Source organism: Psammomys obesus, unplaced genomic scaffold (genome assembly GCF_907164565.1).
Source record: "Psammomys obesus unplaced genomic scaffold, mPsaObe1.curated_primary_1811, whole genome shotgun sequence".
Classification (NCBI taxonomy): Eukaryota; Metazoa; Chordata; class Mammalia; order Rodentia; family Muridae; genus Psammomys; species Psammomys obesus.
Genome location: NW_026596125.1, coordinates 12,828,931 through 12,855,882, shown reverse-complemented (window position 1 = coordinate 12,855,882; position 26,952 = coordinate 12,828,931). Strand labels below are relative to the sequence as shown.

Genomic DNA, 26,952 nt, shown 5'->3' with positions numbered 1-26,952 from the left:
TAGGTGCTCAGGCTTACAGAGAAAGTGTTTCACAGTCCGAGCCATCTCCCCAGGCTCAAAACAGACTTTTAATAGCTAAAGTTCTCTTTTATAAATAAGTTTAACCATAAAGCTAGGATTTAAAATACAGCATTTCTAACATGACAGATTTCTTTCTTTACTGTACCTTATGTAATAGCCCACTTAGTGGAAAATAGTAGAAAATTGGGGTCAAAAGTTCTGTAATCTATTTCACTCAAACAAACGATCTAAAATTTTTCCTTTGCTTTGGTGGACTGCAACTGTTTCTCATTTAAATCCATTCCTTAAAAATAAGTCAAGGCAGCAAAATTCATCCAGTTTGAATTTTCAATATAAGTCCTAAACACGTCAGAAACATTTACCATATACATGACTTGGTTCAGTGGTGAGTATACTAAATTGGAACAATACACAGAAGATCAGCATGGCTTTTTGTTAAGAAAACAAGAAAGTTCATGGCATGTTCCAGATTTTAAAAGTAAAGTTCTCCAATTCAAAGAAAGATTAGAGAAAGAGAGAGAGAATATGCTAGGTACTCTTTTCTGAGAAGAAACCTCTAATCCAGACAACTGAGATCTCTTACCCTGTACAAACCCTGCTCTAGGGAAGGGCACATGGAATTTTAGAGTAACTCCAGTCCAGAACTGTTCCATGGGGTGCCCTTCACCATAAAGCAGAGAGCACTGGACTGCAAAGTGGGAGTCCACAGAGCACTGGACTCCAGCGGTGAGCCTAGCTCTGCAGCAGGCAAGCCACAGCCTCATGGTCCCTTCACAATCACACTGAGTCCTCCACTTATAAACAGAAAGAGGCCTGGGATTCTACACTTTCCTTTTCTTTATTTCCCTTTCCCCAAATTTGAAAGTTTCAGAATTCCTGCTCCTGTCACTAAAAAACCTAAGTAAAAGATAAAACATCAGCAGCCAAAGAAACTTGCAAGTCCAGAAAGTCCCTGGGGGCAGCTCACCAGCACCCTCTGAAGAACCCTCCTCCCCTCTCCACACTGCTGGGGTGCAGGAGCCCCTCCAATTGCAAGTCCATGACCCCTCACCTTAAAACAATGCCGAGGGTCTGTGCCCCTGTCTTAACTCCAGAAGCTTGAAGATTAAATATAATTGTTGCTGCAAAACACAGACCACAGTCTTAAAAAAAAATTTTTTTTAAATCAACAAATACAGGTTATTAGTTAGAGTTCAGTACAAAGTAAGTGCAATTGCCTCTCAGCCCTTATCTCCCTCCCTTCAGAGGAAGGGAAGGTGGGAAAGGAAATGTTACAGGAAGAGATGAGGGCTGGGGCCTCAGACTCCTGACCTCTCCAGGCTATTCTGAGACTAAATTTAGCTTTACTTTTATGTTAGTAATATATTGGACAGGTGTAGGCAGGAAAAGTCTTGATTCAGAATACATCAAGAGAATAAATAAAGAAAACATTTCTAGAAAAACGTATAAGGGATATTTGAGCCACTTAATGATGGAATAGCAATTTCTCACATTTAACTCTGTCTTACAGACTTTGTTCCCTAGTTCTTACTCAAAAGTAATTTTAAATTTTTCAAAATGATATTGATTTTACAAAAAATTGGTTACAATATTGTTTCAACTTAAATAAGTCTTGTTTTTGAAACACTTTGGGTACCTTTTATACTTCTGATTTATTTTCATTATATATACATATATATATGCTCATAACAATTTTAAATTTTGTGAAGAATCTTTTTGGATAAACAAGTTATTACAAACATTATTTTTTAGATTTATCTTAGGTAGGTGAGTTTTTGCCTGCGAGTAAGTCTATGTAACACATGTATGCAGTGCCTATGGAGGCCAGAAGGCCTCAGACCCCCTGGGAACTGGAATAACAAATAGTTTTGAGGGCCATGTGGGTGCCAGGAATTTAACTCAGGCCTTCTGCAAGTGCTCTTAACCACTGAGCCATCTCTCCAGCACCCCTCTCCCAAACATCATATAATACTGCTGGGCATGGTGGCACACACCTGTAATCTTGATGGGGGCAGGCAGTTCAGCCAGCCTGGTCAACTAAGTGAGTCCAGGACAACCAAGAGAAACAAACACAGAGAAACCCTGTCTCAAAAAACAAAAACAAAATCTTTTAGCTGGGCTGTGGTGGTGGCGTACACTTTTAGTTCCAGCAGAGGCAGGTGGATCTCTATGAGTTCAAGGCCAGCCTGGTCTACAGAGCGAATTCCAGGAAAGCCAGGGCTACACACAGAAAAACCCTGTCTTGAAAAACCACAAAACTTTCAAACACTAAAGCAGGTTTTGAAAATAATTCACAAGTTAATTTTGTAAAATTCAGGAGTTTTTCCATTTGTAAAATCAAGATGTCTTAATAGACATGTCTTTTACATGTCTTATTATAAGATCCATAAAAAATTCCCAATCATACTATACCAAAACTATCAGAAACATCAGGAGCCAAATCTTATACTAATTGTTTCATTGTGGAAATTATGAGGTTTTCCTAAATTAGAATCTCCATTCAATTTGCAAAACAAAAAATGACCCTGCATGTGATTTTTGACATTTCTACTTAGCATCTTATGTAATCCATCATTTGCTTACTCTTAAACTGCTAAGAGGAACCACTAACTACAATCAAAGAAAAATTTAAAAATGGCACAATTGGCTACTGAATTCCCTGTAGGACAGCTACTTTCTTTTCTCTATCACACACACACACAAAAGGAATAAAATCATTAACTTTCTGTCCACAGGGATCTTTAGCAAGTTGCATGGATGTTTTCTTTCAAATCTCCTGTCCCAACCTGTCTTTATCCATGTGGGCCTCTGCAATACAGATAAGATGTTTCTAGGTTTTTATTTCTCATAGTTCTAGCGGCTGGAAAATTAGATCCAGAAGTTGAGAGATTTGGTGTGTGGTGAGGCCTGCTTTTTTCATAGCTGCCTAACCTCTACAATCCACATATGAGTGATAAGGTCCCTTCAGGAAGGGCAGTTAGCCCATTGTGGTGGACCTTGACCAAAAGCTCCACATCAAAACAACACCATACTAAAGATTAGTTCCAATACGAGTTGGGGAGAAGATAAACAGTTCAGTATTCCCTTTCTAATCCCAAAGCTATGGTTTTAGTTCACCTGCATATCTCCAAATGCCTCCAAACTGCCAACTCTGCCAGCAATCATTCCCCTCACTACCATGACATTCTTAACACCAAATCTCTGACACATCCAATTATGGCTTCCATCAATTAAAACAAGTGCCACACACACACACACAAAAAAAATCTAAATTTCTTAAAATAGCACCCAAGGTCATACAAGAGCACCCTCAATCTTCCTGCTCCTACTTCTCCTCTCTCCTACCACACCCTCCCTAATGGCTTTGAGATTCCATTATCGTGGCTGATAATTCACCTTCCACCCTGGCAGCTAAAAATCCTAATGGACCTCTCAGGTCCAAATCAAATACCACGTCCTCCTGACTGGTTTCCCTCAGCAGGATAAATAGCCCTTCTCTGTCTGCCTCCCTCCAGTACAGCTCAGAGCACAACAGGCCAGGCTACCCTGAGGGGGAACCGGACACAGGATGGCAATAAGTTATATCGTAGCAAAAGAAAAAAAAAAAAAAAAAGACCATTACATAGCACAGCGGTGTACATCTGTAATCCTAGTATTATGTGGGGTGGCTGAGGCTGGAACTCGGTTGCTAGAGCACTTGTCAAGCATGAGGAAGCCCTAGGTTCAGAATCCAGAACCACACACAGGTGGCACACCCCTGTAATCGTGAGGCATGAGAATCAGAAATTCAAGGTTATCCTCAACTGAAAAGTAAGCTGGAGGTCAACCTGTCTACATGACATGCTTAAAGAACCCAAAGAAGCAGTGGCAGTTGCAGTAGTAGTAATATAATAATAAAAAGTAAACATTAAGGTAGATGACAATTAAAGGACCCTTTCATGTACTTTCTAAACTGATAACTCTTCAATGGTAATATATTTCACTAGCTAAATATCATCTTGGGCTTGCCAAAAATAATATCGTAAATGGAGTGCTCCATATTCTTTAATTATAAGTATGGGAAACATAGCTCATCTTTATTGACTTAAGACCTCGCAAACTTAGTTATAAGCTGGCTCTGCTCCCTGAAGCACACAGAACTGATAATCATAGAGCCTTCTTTTGTTTATCTAGGTCATCCTCTAGAAAATGGGTATTAAAGAGACTCACTCATGACTTCCCAAGAATTCCTCTTGATTTCTAGTTGTATGAACCAAACATTTTAACCTCTTGAAGTAAAACAAGCTAAACCAGGTTGGTAGTGGCAATTTTTGCTTCATCTAGCATTTTCCTGGGACAGCAGTGCTGTTTCCGAAATAAGTCACATTGACTGCTAGTTGTTTCTTAAGGACATATGAATGAACACAATACATATATTCCTGACACTTTCTTATAACTAAGGTATAATCCATGTAACATTTAAATGTATCCTTTCAAACTTTCTGTTTCAGTGGCTTTTAAAATCTGTTAACACTGCAACCCTCACCACTATAAAGTTCCAAACCTTATCACTCCAAAAGGACACCTGGTATGTAGCAAACTGTCCCGCCTTCACCTTCCTCTGCAGCAGTTCTCCCATATCGGCTCAGCTCTTTCCATCTCGACAGATTTGTCTGTGCTAAGTCATCTTGTAAGTGGAATCATACAGCATGTGTCCTTTCATGTCTGCTTCTTCAGTTGTATAGGTCTGTCTGTCTTAAAAGGGTATAGTATTCCATCTTACCCAAACATACTCCATTTTATGCTTCTATGAACACTGCTGTATAATTGTGTGTGTGTGTGTGTGTGTGTAAACATGTTTGTGTTCTCTTAAATATACAGCAGTCAAAACTGTTGGGTCATTAATGATAACTGATACTTTTTTTAACCATGTTAACTGAGAAACAGCGAGACTATTCCATTTACAGTCACACACATTCTTAAATGACAACAACGTTATTTTTGTGTTTACCTTTTAATTAAAAGTAAATTATTCTACCCATAGGCAAAAATGATTTCCTTGGGTACTAAGTGTCATCAGAAATTAAAATAACTTTACAGTTTGAGTAAGATAAATTAAAGACCTTGAAAGCATAAGACATATAATAGTATTTCAAGCCCTTAGACCAAAATTTTTCTTCTGGTCATTAAAGGGACTAAGTATGCATTCTTAAAAACAGGAAAGGAAAACCATAACAACTCTCAAGCTTATACTGTAACTAAGCACTGAGCTCCACTCATAGCAACTTCCAAATTGCTATTATGTTTCGGTATACAGAATGTGTCTCAGATTAGGCTCTTCTTACCTCCCTTTCTCCAAACTTCTGCAGACTTTTGCTTGGAACTGAAACTTTAGGATAAAGCCTGATTCTTCTCTCTCATTTGTACCCCACAAGCCAGTTATAAAATCCTGTTAGCTCTATTCTAAAATATACATACCCAGAAGCCAACCCACTCTCACCACGTGTACCTGACGTATTTATTATTCCTCGCCCTCCTCATTCAGTGAATCAGCTTTCCTATAGGCATGCTTGCCTGCTAGGAGCCAACACAGCCAAAATCACCCTTAAAAACACACCTCAGTGGTGTTCTTGTGGGATTACTAACTGTGGGAGCATGGGCTGCCTCTGACTCTTTTGCCTGCCTTTGTGACCCCGTTCCTTCTACTGAGTTGTCTCATCCAGCCTTGATGCTGAGAATATGTGCCTTGTCTTGTTGTAGCTTGTTATGCTATGTCTGATGTCCCTAGGGAGGGTGGAACTGGGAGGAGTTGAGGGAGGGGCTTCAATCAGGATATATAATAAATAAATTGTAAAAAAAATTTTTTTTTAGGAGGAAAAAAGAAAAATAGAGAGTGGTTGATGTCCTTGGAAGGCCTGCTCTTTTCTGATGGGAGGTTAAGAGGGGGTAGATCCAGGGATTGGAAAAGGGAGGGAAGGAGGGGACCAAGACTGGGCAGAGGGAGGGAGGGAGGGAGGGAGGGAGGGAGGGAGGGGAACTGGAGTCAAGATGTAACATATGAAAGAATAAATAAAAAGGAAAAAAAAACCAAACAAACCACATGTCAGACTACTACACCTCTACTCAAAGCCATCCCGAGGCTTCCTGTTTTCCTCTCCCCATTCTCTTTCATCCATGTCAGCTATGTAGGCCTGGGGGCTCTGGGCTTGTTTCCTCTGCCTGCAATGTTGTATTTACACCCATAATCCTTTACTGTCTTCACATCTTTGTTCATATGCTACCTTCTCAGTGAGGCCTTGTGCTCGTCATTCCATTTAAACTGATGTTTATCCTCAAAAGTTTTGTTTATCTTCCTCCCTGTCTTCAAAACATGACATATAATGTATTCATTTATTTATTTCCTTCAACTATAAACTCCATTAGAACAGAAGGGTTTGTGTGTTTAGCTTATTGAATCCTCAGTGCTTAGTACAGAACCAGCAAATGAACATTTGCTGAATGAATAAGGGAACACATGGAAGGAAGCATCAAACTGCTCAAAAAAAAAGGAAATCTAAACAGAGGCCATAGAAACATTTATGAGGAAATAACACTACAAAGCACAATACAACCAGGATGAGAGCTGAAAGCACCATTTCTGGAAAAATACACCACAATGTTTGTGCAGTTTGCTTTAGGAAAAGTTGCCCCTTTGGCTTGTCTCATTGTTATTGGAAAGGATCTGCAGCTGCCGAAGGCCCTAAGCTTCTGGCGAACTCAAACTGCAGTTGCCAAACTCCTAGAGTGCTAATGTCCTCTTAGCTGACACACAGACACAGACAAGGACCTGAGTGGTGGTATTTGCCTTCTGTTAAACCATTCCCATGATCGTCATAGCACACAATCGGTGTCTTGGCTACCTTGCAACCAAACAACTGGTGTGCTCCATGTTCTCTGCGCTGACAAGCATTCCACCTTCAAGAGGCTTCAGAAGATGTACCATAAACCTTCACATATTTTAACACACAAGAACACTGAATATGCCTTCAACAGTTATATTCCTTCCCTCTCACGTAGTAAATTACAAGCATGGCCAAGTGAGACATTCTGGAACAAATAATTTAAGCTCTAAAAACAATGTTATTTTATAAAAATTTTAAAACAGCCATCTGCCATAATATCACCAAGTTGCTCCATCTACCTATCCACCCTCCTCAAGTTACAGGAAGACAGACAGAACTACTCTCTAGGACTCAACAACAGGACATGAACAATTAAGAGATTTTTTTTTTTAAAATAATGCCTCTTCCCCAAAGAAGACTGCTTATTCAGGATTGAAAATGATAAGGCTCCTAAGTCTTCTGCTGACACCACCTTTTCTAAGCACAGGGCTTTCAACACTTTGCTAGACTGCTCCTCTTAGCTGTCATTTTTATGTGGGGCTCAGTGAAAGTACCGCTAATGTGTACATGATCTTCAGCACCACACGCCACATCTACCACCACCTAGAGAGAAGGTTCCCAGCACTGTTACAGATAAATGTATACCGTCACTTCTTCCTGCCTTACACAAGAAGATACCATGAGCCGCTCCCAAAATAACTTCCATCATGCTATAGAAAAAACAAAAACAAAAACAAACAAACAAACAAAAACCGTGGCCAGAACTCTCTCCCCCAATCCTTTCTGTCCTTTCTAACTAGTAAATTCCCAACTTCCCTTTAGGCCAACTCTTATCCCTCTATCTGAACACTCTATGCAGTGTTCTTTTCTATCCAATCTGTTTTCTGTGCCTGTTATCAAGCCTTCAACACATACTGGCAAGTGACATCTCTGTACTGTTTCCTTAGTTGTTGCTTACTTTTCCTATTTCTAAAGCAGTGTGAGAATGCCAAAGAGTTATGCCTTTCAGCCTTGGGTTCTCGAGAAGCTATATCGCACCGTTTTATTCCCTTACTATGAAAGCGGATCAGAAGCTCTAAAATGGTGGCTATTGCTGAACTACAATATTAGAAGCTTCTATTTTGGGGCTGGAGAAATGGTTCAGTGGTTAAGAATGTGGACTGATCCTCAGAGAACCTGGGTTCAGTTCCCAGCACCCACAGAGGGCAGCTCAAAACTACTGTAACTTCACCTGAAGAGGATTTGATATCCCCTTCTGGCATCTGTAGGCACTACATGGACATGCACAGACATATACATAGACATATAATTTTTTATTTTTTAAAATGATTTATTTATTTTTATTTTATGTACATTGGTGTTTTGCTTGTATGTGTGTGTGAGGGAGTCAGATCCCCTGGAACTAGAGTTACAGAGAGTTGTGAGCCGCCATGTGGGTGCTGGGAATTGAACCCATACCTTCTTTGGAAGAACAGCGAGTGCTCCTAACCACTGAGACATCTCCAGTCCCAACACATAATCTTAAAAAATAAATAAATAGAACTTTTTGTTACACCAAAACAATGATCTCTAGCCTTCTAAATTAACCAGAATATGTTTTAAGTGTAAATTATATAAAATAAAGAAGAACAGCACACAAGAATAAGCAACCATTTGTCCATTTATTTTGGTTTTTTGAGACAGTCCTATGGAGTAGCCTTGTCTATCCAGGAACTTGAGATGTAGACCAAGTATTCTCGAACTGGTCACAAATCTCCTGTTTTAAAATTTCAACTTTCCAAGTGCTGGTTTTGCAGCTGTGAGCCATCACACACATAATTATGAATCTCTTACTCAAATGGCTCCACAAATGCAATAAACACTAATACAAATGATACACAGTCTCTCATATGCACGAGATGTTGCGGTTTCCCCAGGACAGCAGACTGGCATGTAGTTGAATTTTATTGTGCTGTGGACATGAGCTATCATGGCCCTACAGCAAGTCCTACTATCTAAAAATATTTACGAGTAAGAAAAATAAAGGGCTAGAGAGAGCACTCAGCATTTACGAGACATACTTCTCTTGCAGAACACCTCAGGTTCAGCTGCCAGCGCCCGTGTCCGGCCGGCAACTACCTGCATCACACTGCCTTTAACTCCAGTTCTGGGGGATCTGACGCCTCTGGCTTCCTCAGAGACCTGTATTCACAGACACAGACACACACACACACCCTAACAAGTAAAATGATACATAAAAATAAAAATGACGACTAACAAACCCCTAACTTTCCATCCCTCACAATAAATAAGCCTAGCAGAAACCTGTAAGGTAACCTATCCATCCTTCCCAGAAAGTCAGATATTTTTGACACAATGACTATACCATGTGAAACAAAAACTCACTTCATGGCAATTCTTTGTTTTGGCTTAAAGTAGTAAAATAGCAAAAGGAACAAACAAAAAAGAGTTCAGAAAAACCAGAAAGAGAACACTAAAAATCTATTTCAAAAATACTTCTTTATTCTATTCAATTTCAATCCTGTTTATCCATCTGTTCACCCATTTAAAAGAAAATATTTTCCAATGAAGACAGAAATATTCTAATCCTGGTTCAAACCTTCTGTGTATTCACCAAAAAGGACATGCGCAAACCTATGAACATCAAAGCATGGTGTTTAGGGATAGCTTTGAGTCCCTAAAACAAACTCTTAAGTACATTCATCTGAAAGTTTTACCAAACTTCAGCTAAATGTAATACTTTAACACAATTCTGGCAGTTTTTAAAAGCTAATAAAAAATGTTTACCTAATTAGTTATATAATGCATACCGAACAATCAAGGGTATTCTTACAGTAACAACTCATTATATAATAAATATAGAACAATCAAAGGTATTCTTACAGTAGCAATTTCAAAGTTTCTTTTCAGTTCTTACTGTCAAAAGTTCCTTCTCATTCTGGCTATGACAGGTTTGTTCCAGGTACCCTATACTGACCTATAACAGTTTTTTACTAACTCCAGCTTTTATACTCCTGCTCTTTCAGTTTCAGGAACACAGAAAAACAAAACAAAAAACCTAGAAGATAGCTAGGATACATCAAAAACAAAAGCCCCACTTTGAATCAGTGAGTTCACTCAAGTAGGAATCACTATCTTAGATACTATGATAAAGAATAACTCACAAAAGGGAAAAACTTCATTACAGTTTGCTGAAGCTATCAATAACCAGACCTACTAATAAAACTACCTCAAAAAATAATTTTGTTTACCACCTAGTTTATTAATCTCACCATGGCTAGACTGTTTTCAATATCAATCCAACAACTTCTTAAGGTTTCTTCTTTCCCATGCATTCCAACAAGGTCTGAATTAGTTCTTCATTGTGTATTCAGGCCTCCTGCTGGGAAACATAATTAAAATTAAGCAGGCAACAATTCCACTTGGTACTAAAAGCCTTTCAAATCCTCCAAATGAGTAAAGCCTGGTTTCTCCAGAAACTGCCTGAGTCCTGCAAGGAAAACTCAGATGCTGCTCAGTTTGATGTGGCCATTCAGTAGACAGCACTCTTCTTTGGGGCCAAATTAAACAAGCTCCAGGAGGCATATGCTGTGACATTCAGGTGTGATAGACACAAAGCAGGGATTCTTTCTTCAAAGCACTTAACTGATAATCAAATTCCTCCAGTAATGTGTTCATCAAAGTATGGCTCAAAGCAGAAACTTTAAAATAGCTCAAGCATGCTTTCCTAACACGTGCAAAGCCTGGATTTTGAGTCCTTGCCTTATAAAAGGGCCCAGAGAAATCGAGATTATATACATCAAATGCAACATACAAGCAGTAACTCAACTGACTACCACGTAATCAGTTTCTCAGCGTGTTTACTCATGGCAAGCAAGAACAATTTTCTTTTCCTTTCCTTTTCTTTTCTTTTTAATTCTTTGTTTTGTTTTTCAAGACAGGGTTGTTTTCTCTGTGTAGCCTTGCCTGTCCTGGAACTCACTCTGTAGACCAGGCTGGCCTTGAATTTATAGAGACCCACTTGCCTCAGCACCACCAGCATCACCTGGGAAAGAACAATGTTCTTATTCAGGCATAAAACATCCCACCCCTATGTCATTTGGTGATAACGGTGACAGTAGTCACCTGGTGGTGACTAGGTCTTTGTCCATGGTGCATTTTTCATTAGGGCAACTAATGTTTTCAGAGTATTTAAGGAACTATGATCTTATCACTATCAACATTCATTAAGACAAAGAATACACCAATTTCAATATTAACTGAAAATAAGCTTTGGGGCCTGGAGATGGCTCAGTGGTTAAGAGCACTAGCTGCTCTTCCAGAGGACACAGAACCAGTTCCCAGCACCTGCCTGACAGCTCATAACCATCTCTAATTCCAGTTCCAGGGGATCTGACACCCTCACAAGGACATACATGCAGGCAAAACACGAATACATATAAAAGAAATAAATCATTTTTTAAAAGAAAGAAAATAAGCTTTGGTATCCACTTAAATAGATCAAACATTTTGATACAAAACCACTGCAGATCTAGTTTTGTAAAAACAAAACATGTTTAAAGCAATGAGAATTTCTCATTCACTGTTGATATGTATTTTACTCTAATAAAGAATGGCTGGGCGCTGGAAAGCTGGCTTGGTGGTTCAGAGCACTTATTGTTAAAGGACCTGGGTTTAATTCCCAGCAACCAAAGGAAGGTCATCGCCTCCTGGGAGCGAGGCATGTATGTGGTGCACAGATGTGTCACTCATATACATTAAGTAATAAAAATAAATCTAATGACCATTAAAAAAAAAAAAAGAATGGCTCCTGGGGCTAGGAAAATGGCTCAGTAGGCAGAGTTGCCACACAGCATGAAGGCTGAGTTCAATCCCCGGTACCCACAGAAAAAGCACCCTTGAGGGGGAGGTGCACATTTGTAATCCTTTCCCTTGAAAATGGAGGATCTTTGGGGCTCAAAGGCCAGCCAGCCTAGCCTACTTGGCAAAACCTAGTTATTAACTGGTGTGAGACCTTGCCTCCAAATGAACACGCAAGGTAGATAGTTCCTGAGGAATGACATTTAAAGTTGATCTCCAGCTGCCATGCGCATATTCATGTATGTGCATATGAACATGTGTGAACCCATGAGGGTATACACACACACAAATGGTTCCCAACTATTAGGTGATGCATGAAGTTGTCACACTTCTGTTTTCAGAGATCTTTCTGTGAGATTTAAAAAGCAAGTCAACTGTGGAAGCTACAATGGAAGAAAATCAGTTTAATCTCCAGCTGATGGCTAATTTTCATCAATTACACAGGAATCGATCTAAAAAAAGAAAGCCACCTTTCCTGAGGAGAGAGATTACTGTCTGACGACAAAAGTCATAAGCAAAAGGCAAAGTATGCTTAAGAAAAAGAGAGCATGTGGTAGAAAAGCCAGGTACTGACATCATGGCCACTCTCTTTAACCTTTCCACCACCAATCTTTCCCAGACTGGTGAGCAGCAATTAAGTCTCAATCACCAAGCCCAATCACAGCTCAAGGTTCCACCATGGCCTCTTCCCAGCCTCTTCCTCTATGACAAGACTGACCCTGCAGAAGCTTGTTAGAAAGTGAAAAGCGACAAGCCTTGCAGCCGACAGTTACCAGTCTCTTTTCTAGAGGATTGGAAATAGTGTTCCAAAGTTCCATGTGGTGGGGAGCCCTAATATCTCTTTCGGCACACCAGGTACACTATCTTCTCCAGTCATCCAACAGAACAAAAGCCGAGGTTACACACCAATACTGCACTTGTATGTGTCACTCCATACATACAGATACTGTATGCAAGAGGAAGAAAGAAGTGCTTTCCGTGCTCAGTGTGAGCACTGTGGAGAACTCGACACCAAAACTCACGGTGATGACAACAAATTACACAACCCAAACCCCCAAGCTCTCGGGAACTTCCCCAACCTCACTGTTTTATATATTTTCGGAGTTGCAACTTAATAGCAGGTAATCGGGCAAAGTGTGATCTCTGAGAGGGTCGTTGAATAAGCTGACTCACTTCTAGTGGCCCTTTCCATTTCCATCTGAGGTCAGTACTTCATGCTGAGGGCATCTATCACAAGATCAATTTAAAGGGGATGGCTAAAACAATAAAATAACTAGCTCATGCATATTACCGAGAGTCACATTCTGTTTGTAATTCAATGCTTCAATGATATCTGCTTGCCTTAATGCATAATAAGAGCATTAAAATTATTTTACAGGGGCCTAGGAGATCACTCAGTAAAGTATTTGCCAAAGTATAAGAACCTGAGTTTGAGCCTTAGCACCCACATAAAAAACCAGGTGCTGGGCCAGCAAGATGATTCAGTAAGGTCCTCAGGGAAAGGCCTTCAGGCCTGGCAGCTTGAGGTTGATCCCTGGAACCTGCATGGTTGAAGAAAATTACCAACCCAAGTTTTCCTCTGATCTCCACATTGTACTCCACAGCACAAACATGACCACATAATTACATACAAATAAATAAGTATGTATAATTTTTAAAAATAAAAAAATAAATTAAAAAGGGAAAAGCCAAGAATGGTGTAGTGCGCCTGTAATTCCAGCACTGGCAAGGTGCTGCAAGATGGGTGGGTGCCTGGGGCTTGCTGGCCAGCCACCTTAACCTAACAAGCGAGCCTCAAGTCCCAGTGAGAGAGCATCACACAACAAAATGAGGCCAGGGGCAGCTGGACGTCCCTTTAACATCAGCACAAAGGAGCGCAATCCCTGATTTGTGGTCAGTCTGATTTCCATAGGAAGTTCTAGCCAGGGCTACACCATAAGACTTGACTCAAAACAAGCAAACAAGGTGGGTGGCTCCTGAGACATGGTATCCAAGGCTGATCTCTGATCTCCACATGCTTACAGGTGCATTGGCACCCAAACCCTCTGAGCATGTATGCACAAGCATGCGCGCACACACATACACACAAAAGTAAAATAAACTGTCAACATATACATATATGCACCCACTTGAGTTACTGGTTTTAAGGACATTATTACATTTCTCAAATATATTTTTACCTTCAGCTGGTTGTGAGAAATATCAGATATGTCCACTGCCCCCTTGTGAACTTTATAATCCAATAGCCATGCTATCGCCTTGTCTGAGAAATTAACATTCCTAAATGTCAGCCAATGTACTTCCTAGCTACAACCAGTATCTTCACTACCAGCTTTCAAAGTTCATCTTATATCAGGAAGTCTTCACACTTCCAGCTAAGCTTTAACTAAAGCCGACTTTGAAAGACATGTAAAAGTGTAAGGTAATGATGTGAGTCCTTTTGAATGGCTCAATTTAGACCTAGCCTCTGTATATACGCTAAACCTATTCACATTTTAGCACAGTTAATACTAATCTATGCTACCCTTTCAAGATGCAAACTTTCAAATACTGTCTTCTTAAAGTCCAAGATTAGCGCTAGCGACATGACTCAGTTGGGGGAGCTCTGGTCTAACAGGCACAAGCCCCAGCGCCACAGAAAGCTGGGTGTAGTGGTGTGCACCTCTAGCGCCAGCACCCCAGAGGCGGGAGGACCAGGCGTTCAAGAATGTCACCCTGAGCTACACAGCGGATCTGAGGCCCGCCAGGCACACGTAAGACTGTCTCAGAAAGATTACATTTCTCTCCATTTTATACGTTTTGTTGATTATGATCATTTGGGACTGTCAGACAACTGTGAAAGCCAAGGCCTTAGGGTAAGTTAAATAGTTGTTTGGTTTTTTTTTTTTTATAACATTCAAATATGTTTTCAGCTGTGCAACTAATTAAATCTTGAACTTTGAGACTTGTCCAGCTATGAAAAACATTATTATTAAAACACATGAAATAAATGAAATAGACTGCAAATTTTTTCTTGCTTAATACTTTTTAATAGTTGGTGCTCAGTACACATTTACTGAATGAAAACCAGGCAAACACATTAATTTTACCTGAAAATAATAGAATCCCAAGTAAACACACACATACAAACACAAAGACCCCTATAATTCACCATCTTTATAAAAAAATAGTTACAGAAGTTATATCTTCTAAAAGTGGTCCAAGACCCCAGTAAAAGTCTAAAATCACTGATATATGTATTCTGGTGTTTTTTTTTTTTTTTTTAATGTTTTACTTATAAGTTAGACACAACAGGAATACAATAACTAAGAAAACATACTGTTATAAAGTTTCTTAAAGCTTATGAATTGTCTATTTCTGGAATTTTCCACTTAATATTTTTAAACTGTATTTTGACCAGCAGCCACTAAAATTCTGAAAGGCAAAGATGCAAATAACTGAGGACTATTCTATGTGCATCTAGCAGATAATAACCCTTTTCCTTCCAGACCATAGCCATACCCAGCCTGAGTATTCTAATGTATTTCAGAGAAGATTTAATACAGGCAACCATTACAATAAATCTGAAACTGCCTTGGCTTTCAGCCAAAAGAATTAAACCAATGACACAACCCAAAGATCTCCTAACAACTGCAACTCTAAATACTTGGCATGGCCCCTGAGTTCAGACGATAGCACATTAACTTAAGAGACAAGAAATAAAGTATGAAAGCACTCATTTTAAATCTCAGTTATGTGATTCAATCTGTCAAGATGGACTTGAGTAATTTCACATAAGCTGTTTAAAAAGAAAGACAGCACCTTTGTTTAGACATGTTAAGTTTTCCTATTTAAATTCGACATGGCTAATTTTTCCAAAAGAATGTGAACTAGCACTAAATAGTAATTCAGGCAACTCGTGCACATCTTTCAGACTACACTTCCTTCACTTAATGTGCTAATTCTTTTCTTTTCCCCTAACTTTACATTGCATCAAGTTATCAGAAATGGACCAGTCAGCTATTTATAATAGTTGTAAGCATAGCTTTGAGTAGCTCCTAATTTAAAATTAGCGTTTGCTATAGCAATCATAATCGTGAAGCAAGTTATAAAAACCACTGCACATCACTGAGCAAAACTCACATTCACTTCAGAAAAATATTATGGATAAAACGGTAAGAAAGAGTAAAGTGTACAACATAACTTCTCATTCATCTTTAATCACTGACTAAATTTTACATTCTGAAAATCATGCAAAATAAATATTTCCAGGGGTCATGTGATCATCTATGTCATATCCTAAAACTTTACCAAATATTTCCTGATATCACACATGCAAAAAGCTGCACTGTATTAAAAGCTCATAACCAAGTATCTAAAGAACTCCTTAAATTTTGTTTAACCTCCTAAATAGATAATTCCTGGGTTTTTCTTTAAAGCCAACTATTACCAGCATGCTGGCACTCCTGGGTCAACTTTAAGTTAGCAAAGACTGAATTCTATTTTTAAAGAGGTGGAAGAATTGTAAAAAAGTGCCCTCCCCCAATTTCTCCTCAGTAAAGTTAATTAGATAAATTTAAGAAAAAAAAAAAAAAGTCACCCTGCAAGTAAGCACAACGCAAAGGCGATTTAGCTATAAAATCTTCTAGAAGTGTCTAAAAGAAACGACCCCGCCAATGAGTCAGGCCCGCAGTAAACACACAGGCATTCTGCTGGGCAGGTAACTTCGTTTTAAAAAGACCATTACACTGTATTCTTACTAGAATTCTCCTAAACTCAAATCAGTACATTTTCAGCACGCTGAAGATGGAGTCCCTCCCAAGAAAGGCAAGCATTTCATTTACTAACTACTAAAATTTTCATAATTCGCCGTAGAGAACTCACGCATGTGTATGCGGCTCATCCCAAGCCCCAGAGTCTTATCAATTCCTTCCCGAGCCTTGCTCCTAATCCACACTCAAAGCCTCTCGGCTGAGTTAAATCCCACACCACTCTAGCAAAGTCAATTCCAAGAGCACAAGTGCCAAGGATATTTAGTGGTTTTCCTTACACTCCCACTTTAAACGGGCATCTACTTGCAATTAAATCTCTGCAACAAAAAAGTTCACCTGAGGCCATTCTTGTCATTTTAATAGAGGCCTGGTTTAATAGTGGCCTTGCCTCAGCTATTACATACCTCCAAAGAGGTTGGAAGTGCCCCAAAACACAGCAAACCAAACTTGGCTGCCAACTCGGCTGTCACCCCGCAAAGAATAACGTAACATATATGCTTGTACGGTTATACTGTGTGTGTGTGTGTGTGTGTGTGTGTGTGTGTGTGTGTGTGTACGCGCGCGCGCCTGGTGTGTGCTGAGGAGGGTCACAGTGATTATATAAAGTGATTGAACAATTTTAACTGGTGACTGAAGTTTTTTTAAGCCAGGAGTTAAAAAAAAACCACAAACCAACAAATCAACACCGTCTCCTTCCACCTTCTCCAAGCGCGGGAACCTCCCACCGGCCCCGCGCGCCCCTTCGCGGTGAGCAAGGCTCGGGGCAGAACAGGATTTTACCACCCCGCGTCCTCGCGGAGGGGAGCCGGGGGATGCCCTGGAGAGTGGCCGCCCACCCCGCGGCCCCGAGCCCCGGCCGCCCTCCTGCTCCGCCCGCTCCGCGCGCTCCGCCCGCTCGGGCTGCCGTCCCCAGCCCAGGCACGGTCCACCTGAGGCCGCGCGGCCGGCTCGCACGCGCCCCCGCGGGGGAAGCGCGGCGGACCCCCGGCCCTCCGCCCCCCGCAGGATTACCTCGCCGCGCGGCCGGCTTTGGGCCCCCTCCTCGCCACCGCCGGTCCGCCGCGGCCGCCTCCGGAGCGCCGCTCGCCCCCGAGCCGAGGGCCGGGGAGGGAGGGGGCGTCGGGGAGGGCCCTGGACGCCCCCGGCAGCAGGAAGCGGCGACACCTGGCCGCCGGCGCGTCTTCTCTCGCTGTTTCAAAACAGAGCATTTAAAGCCCTCTCCTCTCCCTCCCGCCCCTGCCCGGGCGACCGTTACCGGCAGGCGCCTCGCGCTCTGGCGGGACGAGCCGAACTACCCACGAACGTCCTCTGCCCCGCCCCCCTGGGCCCCGCCTCCACAGGGCCCGTGACTCCGCCCCCTACGGGCCCGGCCCGATGGCGCCCCAAAGGCCCCGCCCCACAGGTCGGAGCGCCCTGGTCCCGCCTGCCACAGGCCACGCCCCAAGCCCTTGGTTCCGCCCCCACAGGCTTGACCCTCCTGGCACCCCAGTTTCAAGGCCCCGCCCCAAAAGGCCCAAGATCCCTGGCCGCGCCTCCCATAGGCCACGCCCCAGCGCCCTCTCTCCGCCCCGCACGGGCTCGGCTCCTGTAGCCTGGGAGCGTGCCTCTGACTCCGCCCTTCTCACCCCGACCGCGTTCGGGCTCCCCTTCCAGTAGGCCACGCCCCCAACAGGCTCTCGCCCTTCCAGGCCCCGCCCCTGGCGCCCCTGGCGATCTCTGGCCCCGCCCCTCGAGGCCCCCTCGGAGCTACAGGCTCAGTATCAGTACAGCTGCGGCCGTGGGGGCCTACGTGCTCCGCCTATTGCAGGGCGGCTGCCTGGCGCCTCTGCAGCGTCTTCCTCCCTCAGTGCGGCTCCGAACTGCTGCCGGAGAGGGAAACGACCCCGACAGAAGCCCGAGTGAAAGTGGGCGGGTGACGCCTCGGAAACATCTGCCTCCCCGGGTCCGAACGAGCTTCCCCCACCCAATGAGTCTGAACCCGCAGCTTCAGACTGAGCCTCTGCGGCCCACAGAGGCTGCTAGGTAGGCTGTTTGGGGGAGAGGCCACAGCGTTCGGCCTCTCGGCACGGGTCCCACAGGAGGGGCCTGGCTTTTCCTCACAGCACATTTGCGCCTGGGGGAGCCTCCTGCCTCCACTCACTCCCACAGAGGAACAGGGCAGGGGTCCCTGTTTATGCATTTGGACCAGCCCAAACTCTGCACTCCTGCTTTGGCCGCTGGCCTCCTCAACCTTCCGAGAGCTGACCTCTTGAGAGATGAAAAGTCTAGGCTTCGCCAGCAGCCATCAAAATTAGCCCGGAGGCCCCGCAAACTTTGCAGCCCTCCTTTGCAGAGCGGGGACCTCCACAGGTGACGCTGGCCGCCCACCCCCGCCTCCCAGACGAGACACCCACCCCAACCTATTCTCGAAATAGACCTCCAGGCACTCGCACTCCCCCGCCACCCACGACTTGAACACTCCTCCCGCTCACATGCTCTCCACCGCACGATTCGCCCTCAAGCACACTCTTCCCAGCGCCATTCTAGTGATTCATGGTCCCTAGGGTTAACCCCACCCTAACACACACGGCAAACTTCATTCCCCACCCTTATCTCCCGTCCTTTCCGAGGCTCTGGCGACAGGCCATTTCATTTCCTTCCTCATCTGCAGGCTCTCTTCCCCCTCAAATACTTCTCGCCAGCCCCCTCATCCTCATCCCCTTTCCCTAAAAATGTGCTAATTAAAATGTAGTTTCCTCTTCCCACATATGAAGTGTGGCAGATGAATAGCGTTCTTGGCACACACTGCAATTCATTTATCCTGCTCTCGCCACTGGACTGAAGCTGTAGAAATTTTAGTCTGCCACTCTCTCCCATTTGCTTAAAAAAAAATATTGACCATGCCTTATTATTTCTAAATACTCCTCAACAATCGGGGGGGAAGCCTTGCCAAGCCTTAAGGAGAAAACGTTCTTTAGGAAGCGCTCAGTCCGTCATTTTATTTGCCATTTAAAAATATCTGCAGTGTTTGAGAGAGAGAGATTGGGAGTGGCTGTATTTTCTGCATTTAAAAAGAAGAAGAAGAATGCTTTGCATGAATCAAGGTTAGCCTTTTCATGCAAAGCAAAAGAAGTAGCGTAGGAGCACACGTCGCTGTCTCCACTACCCAGGACGTGCGCCTCACAGCTGCAGACCCCAACACCTCCAAAGGAGGACAAATTCAGAGCGTTTTAAGCATGGCTGAAGAGGAGTGCGTTCCACGACCATTCCCTTTCCCACGCTTCCTGCACGACATGGGTAAGAGCTGTGCTTACCCGCCAGCGATCCACGGCTTCTCTGCGTGCAGGGGAGCTGATGAGTGTCTGTCTTCCCCGGCTAGGTGTGGGTTCTGCAGTGCCGCACGGGAACTCACTGCAGCCGCGGAGCAGCGGCGGCGGCGGCGGCGGCGGCGGCGGCTGCTTCTCCCGAAGCTGAGTAGTAAAGTGTGTGACTTAGAGACTCCACGGTTGCCTGCCGCGAGGCGCTTGCTTAGAAGAGAGGAGGCGGAATCTTTCTTAAAGGAATGGGTTTGGTTTTTCCTCTCCGCTGTTGCTTCATCAAATGCAGAAAGAAAAAAAAAAAAAAAAAGTGGAATCAGGAAATTTTTTTTTTTCAGACTGAGCAAAGCAGTACAGCTGTAGCAGGTCAAGGTTAAAATTAACCGGGTGAAGGGAACAACGAGAGTGAGTCAATGAGAAGCGCTAGAAGCACCAATTCTAAAGAGCCCTCTCTACTTCTAATATTGGGGTTAATTGCCACTGTGTGCTTTGAAACGGATCAGCAACTTGTGCTAATATTTAATTTCCAACCACTGTCCTAAATAACCATTGAAGAGAGGCTATTTAGTATTTACTACAAGTATGGAAGGAATAATAATGTAAACCTCATGTGCATGCTAATACCTGTAAATATACCTGAAACTTCTAATATATAGAATATATTATATTTATATATGATATATATAATTGGGGGGGGTTGTTTATATATTTCCTTAGCATCTTACCTTGTAGCCTTGGCTGGCCTGGAGCTGGCTATGTAGACCAGGCTGGCCTTGAACTCACAAAAAATCTGCCTGTCTCTGCTTTCCAAGTGCTATGATTATAGGTGTGCGCCACTATAACCGGTTTTCATACACTTTTTGATACTGGCAGTCAGTCTAGAAAATATGTTATTGACAAATTTCAGTGTATACTTCTATGTTATGTATTCTTCTATGTTTTATTCTATGTCTATTACACATAGAATAAAATATATTAAAATAATTTTTGAAAATGATAGAAGGGTATATTATTTTATTGAGTGAAAATTCAAAAATCAGCAAAATTAAGAAAATCATTTAAATTAATAGAATTAATAAAATCATAGCTTATTTTAATTGCTTGTGAATCAGCTATTTAGATTATTAAAATGTGTCCATCAGGAGCCTATTTTATAGCCTCAAATTTTGTTTTTAATATTCCTTCATTTATGCACTGAGTATCTATTATACTTTTTATTATATTGAGTGTAGAGGCATGGTCTCCAAATAAGAATAGATACAAATATGGAAATATTCTGCCATTGGTTTTTCTTTCCACAGCTTTTGCTAAAAACCTTATATGATATTGAACAAATAACAGCATTTGGTCTGAGGTCTCCGTTTCATAAAATGTGGAAGTTGGGTTGAAATTTCAACTAAGAGAATGCTAAAAGAGCCATTCCCAGTTCCATATAAAGGCAGTTGTATGGTATACCGACATTTGTGTTGATTATAATACAAGTGAGTCCCACTTCAAATTACTTTTCCTTAAAGTGTGGCTGAAGCAAAGCTTGGGAGCTTGGGGTGTGGCTGATGGCAGAGCACTTGAATAGCGTGCACAAAAACCTGGGTTTGATCCCCACGGCTGGAGGGATGGGTTACTACCCATTTTCATTTTCATTTTCCAATGGAACTAGAATTTATTTGCTATCCTGGAATTATTTTTGCACGTCGAACAATCATTCGGTAAAGTGAATAAGCAAGCTCAGCTGAACTAGAATCGTACGCACACCTCTGCCCACTTTTCCTGAAGCAGAGCCTTCCTTTACGGATCCTGTTGATGGAGCACCATCGTACACGTCAGTGTCTGCTTGTTCTTTGTGTTTCTGTGAGATCTGAGTCATCATCAATAGCTTCTTTCCTGGGCTGAGCACTGAGTCTAGGACCTCACACTCGCTAGGCGGGCACATTGTCACTGAAAGTGGTACTTAGCCTGGACTCTTCCTAGGTTGTCCTCCTGCCTCCGCATGTAAGGGAGCTGGGCTTAGAGGTGAACCCCACTCCACCCTGTTGACCTTTATTTAAAAGCTGGAGCATTGTCCAGCGAGTTGGAACAGATTTTAGAGCTCACCTTTTGTTTTCAGAAGTGGGAAGCATGGAAATCCAGAGAAGCAAAATAGGGCAGAGTTAGGAACAGAGCTGGATTCAATGCTGAGTGCCCATTCTTCACACACAAGCAAGACAAATAAATAATACACATAAAATACACTGTTTCATACCTTCACTTTGAGGGCTTAGCAGGTCTTGTCAACAAAAACAAAGTAGTTACACTCAAGGACACTATCTATGTATACCTGGGACACCCTAAAGAAATGTATCAACTAGTACTTATAACGTAGTGTTAACACAAATTATGTCTCCAGGTTTTAAAATGTTTGTACAAAAAGTGAAAAAATTTATCAAGAGGAATGTTAAAAATAAATAAATAAATAAATAAATAAATAAATAAATAAGTCAATGATGGGAGACCCAAAAGCTCCTATTAGCAAACTCTATCTTATAGAACCCTCCATTAGTTGTTTCCTTGCACGCAATGGTGCGTTTGCTCTTCTCTGAATCCTCAAACATGCCTGTCACAAGGAAAAGGGAAGCATAACGGAAGTGTATTATTTCTGGTTTTTGGAGAAGCTCTGGGGACACTGAAGGCCTTGGGCAGAGGACTACCCAATCTTGAACCGGTACGCCTGGTGGAGAGCCTGGCCCCAGTCTAAGCCCAGTCTCCTGTTTCTGTGTTTCAAGCAAATATTAGTGTTGTAATATACTTTATGTGATATACTTTACTTTAGACAACATAGCAACTCTGGTGCTCTGTGTACCTAACAAGAGAGTTTCTATTACATCGATTAAAAAAAAAAAAAAAAAAAAAAAAGGAACCTCTTACCAGGAAATGATTGAAGGAAACTAGTTTCCCAGTTTCTTTCATCATCTGTTTTTGTTTATCCTTCTTTTCTGCCTGGAAGTCTTTTCATCTATGAGTTGGTAGTGAACAATGAATAAAACAGTGATTATCTGTATAATTCAAAGCATACACAACCCTCAAAAGTCTCCAAATTAAATACTTTTTTTTGTATCTTCCCAAAATGCACAGCACAGTATCTTATACAAAGGTACTTAATAGATATTTTAAAAAATGAATGCACAATTTAGTGAATGAATTGCCCCTCAAATGCCCTGGAACTGATCACAGAGTGTTTTTGTTTGTGTTTTAATTTGCATTGTCTGAAAGAACTGGGTCTGCCCGGCTTTCCTGACACAGTCATGATCTAAGAGACACAGCCTCCTTTCTACAGAGCGTTTTAAGCATGCCTGATTTGTATTCTCCAATTAAATTGTAGCCACAAACCTCCACATGAGCTCTGGGCAGATCAAGCTGTGACAGAGACACTTTCTGCCAAGAAAACACAGGCCTAAGTTTCCAAATCTTGGTGTTCTGGTCCTGTGACACCAACTGGTTATGTGACCTCAACCAAGTTTCTTAATATCCTGGGCCTCAGGTGAGCCAAGTAGTGGAGGTGGCTTGAAACACTTGCACCGACCGCTTTATAGGCTTGTTATGAAGTTCGGATGAAATAGATAAATGTGAAAATACTTTGAACTTTTCAAAGCACTATAAAATTATAAGGTACTTTTACAGGAAGGTGCATTTTAAGTCAATTACCTAATTCAAGCGGCTTTTCCTAAACAACCTGTTCTGCTCCTTACTGCTTCAGAAAGAAAACAGCACTCTCTAAACACACCTACATGCACACACTCACGCAGGCGCACACACACACACACACACACACACACACACACCCCTGCTGTTTCCAATTTAACCACTTCTCGGCTTTGAGGCTTTCCCCCTGGGTCGGAAATAAGAGCTGCACTTGAATATGAGGTGCTGAGCATGTCTAGAGAGCGCGCTCCATAGCCCTGGCGTCCAGCTTTTCCTTTTAAAGGACTCAGACAGAAAGGTAAACTTAATGACTCAGAGCCACCTTCCCGCACTGTGCAATGTCGTGTGTGCAATCAGTGGGGTGAAAGCCATTCACTTGCAACCTGATCATACTGCATACATCCTGATCACCCCTCTATGCCAAACCTGTCTGGAAAGTAACTGAGGAGCAAGGAAGTAAGGACAGACAAGGAGTTCATGCTAATGAGTTTTTCATCCCCCAAGGAGACATAATCAGGGCAAAATACTCAAGGATTCATCAGCACATTTTATTAGCACTGTGTGACCTATGTGGTTTATTTTAGATGAATTACCTTAGCTAATATCTGACAGACAACTGTTTAAGTAATCAGGCTTGATAAATCCCTGAGGTTTACTGAGCCATCACTCGCAAGGTCCTCTTTTTTTGTTTTTCTTTTTTTAAGTATTCCTTTTCTAATTGGTGGCTTAAAATCACCACGACCAAGCAAGCAAGCAAGCAAGCAAGCAAGCAAGCAAGCAAGCAAGCAAGCAATCACTATGAATAAGAAGCAGCCAATGAGATGTACTCATAGACAGCACATACAAACTCATGTACTCAGTTTAAGGATCATCCGGTCTACCCTGTGCCAGGCCACAACCCTCCTCTTTTTGGCAAAAATTTCTCATACAAAAACGTATTAGACAGAAGAAAGGTGGGAAGCCCTAGTGGGGACTTCTCTGCCACCCATGGGCTCTTCGAGTCCTCTGGTCCTCAAGGGGATAGTAGTGTGGAGGGAACAAGTGAGGATGATGTGCTTCAGCTGAAGGTCCTTGGTTTAGTGTTAACTGTCTGAAATATATATTTAGGATAATCATATTTGCATTTACTTGTCAGCTTCTCTGTATATAAACATATATATGACTTTTTCTTTTTCATATGTACGTATATACATATATATCATGCAGTAAACATTTTAAATAAACATCACTGTTGTTTAAAACAATATCTCAACCTGTGAGTTGAGATTCCTTTGGGCCAAACAACTCTTTCACAGGGGTCACATATCAGATATACTGCAGGCCTTCTCTCCTCAGGCATTCTCATTAGAGTGACGTCATCTTTAAATCTTGTATGGCAATCCCTGGTACACCCTCCACTAAGATGCCCAGGGACAATGGGATGACTTAGACACCCAAGGACTTTTGTAAGACTATCCAACCTCTGAGGATTGTCTAAAACGTTTCTTTGTGGGGACAGACAATGCAGGCAGCTCCAAGCAAACCCAACAGACCTGCATGTTCTTGGAAGGGTGGCTGTGGTGCTGACTGGCAAGGCCATTCCAGGGCATCTGGAATGCGAGCTGACTCCAGAGCTGCCTCATCTGCAGGGCATGTGGGCTTGTGTTCACCAGCGAGGACCTCACTGAGATCAAGGGTTTGGTGCTGGCCAACAAAGGGCCTCTAGGGCTAAGGCTAAGCCTCGTGTGAAGTCATTTTGCCACGTGGGGACAGTGGACTGGAGGAGACCAAGGAGATCTCCTTCTTCCAGGCTTTGAGCCCCACCACTCCAGAGGCAATTTGACGTCATGGCTTGAAGATGATAAGGCTGCAGATAGAGTGGAAGTCAGCACAACCTCATTATAAAAGGTATGAATGCCCCCCCTTCTCCTTTGGGTTGATCACCTAGCAGGTGTTTTGACAACAGAGTGCTTGACATTAGAGAGAAAATAGCATTTTCAATTCCTTCAGTGTGGGGGTCCCTCCACAAGGTTGCCCATGTTTTGTCTGCAGACCTTGGTCTGAGTGCCACACCCCAGATTTTATCATCAGTGGGTACGGGTGGGTCCTGGCTTTGTCTGTGGAGTCTGAGTACATCTTCCCACTAGTGGAAAAGCTCAAGGATGTCCGTCAGTGTTTGTGGCTGCTACCACTGTAGCAACTGCCATCATTGCTGCCCCTGTTCTCACCACCACTGCCACCACTGCTGCTGCTGCTGCAGCTGAGGTCCCAGCTAAGGTTGAAGCCAAGGAAGAGACAGGAATCAGATGAGGATTTTTAGGTAGGATTTGGTGTCTGAGTCCTCAAAACAACCCACTTTGCAAGTTTTATTTAGGAAACGTAACGCTCTCACTTCCCTTTAAGAAGAAGAAAAATGAAAAAGTCATCAGTTTATATACAGAGTAGCTGGCAAGTGAATGCAAATGATGTAATTATGTCAACACAAATACACAGTTGTGCAGACATCTTTTCGTCATATGGTCATAACTTGTCAGCTGTTAATCTTCAGCACATATGTGAGAGCGAACCATCTCGCCAACCCCAACTGTTGCATTCTATTTGTTGTTTGTGTGTGTGAGTGTGCACATGTCGTGACGTGCATGTGGAGGTCAGCAGACAACTGTCAGGAGTTAATTCTCTCCTTCTACATGTAACCTAGGGATCGACCCTGGGTCTTCAGGCTTTCCTGATGGTGCCTTTACCTGCTGGTCTGTCTGGACTGTATTTATAGGATGTGACCAGGCACCATCTGCAACGGAACCACTCTTCGAGTTTCCTGAAGTACCGATTCCTAGGCTCTGCCTCTAATACACTGCATTAGTATTTTTAACTGTGAGGCTGTAGACCGAATCACCCCAGTGGGTCTCACATACTTAGGGCCTCAGTTTGAGCGCTGTGACACTATAGAATCTATGCTGTGTACATGGGTCTCAGAGATGCGATTAAATATAAAACTCACATGAGGAGACTCAGCTCTTTCTCTGTGAGATGAAAGGGATGCAGACAGGGACGAATCTGGCCAAAACTTTTCTATTATGTAAACTCATCCAAGACAGTTCCCTTTCTGAGCCCTGGTACCCTCAACCTTAAGATAATGCCTGCTTGATGGGTGAGGATTAAATGATTCCATTTATGGAGAGCTTCTATTCTGATGTCAGACATAAACTGTATCTGGAGTATATGTGTATTCTGCTCTTCCATGCCTCCCCCCGACACACAAAAAGATAGTTTTGTTTGCATTCTCTTAGTTCCCTGTCCTTGTCCTTTGTAGTAAATATAAGTGAGCAGTGAAAGGATGGCTGACATTCTGGGTTTCTTTTTAAGATTTGTTTTATGGGTATGGGTGTTTGGGCTGCATGTATGTCTGTGAACCACAGCCATGCCTGGTGCTGGCAGAAGCCAGAGGAAGGTTTCAGATCCTCTTGAAACTGGAGTCAAAGGCAGTTGTTAGTGGCCAGATAGAAGCTAGGA

General features: G+C 42.5%; 1 protein-coding gene across 6 annotated transcripts in view; it reads right to left on the bottom strand.

Annotated features, from left to right (window-relative positions):
• Add3 (adducin 3) overlaps positions 1-20,020 on the bottom strand; it is a 109,762-nt gene extending 89,742 nt beyond the window's left edge. For 2 of the 6 annotated variants that reach the window (XM_055630139.1, XM_055630146.1), the window contains exon 1: positions 17,504-17,773. The gene's annotated coding sequence lies outside the window, so the exon portion shown is untranslated. Of the gene's footprint in view, positions 1-10,153; positions 10,264-17,503; positions 17,774-19,785 lie in introns of those variants that run through there. The other 4 variants (XM_055630143.1, XM_055630142.1, XM_055630144.1 and 1 more) reach the window with 4 other exon arrangements.
• Positions 20,021-26,952: the final 6,932 nt, after the last annotated feature.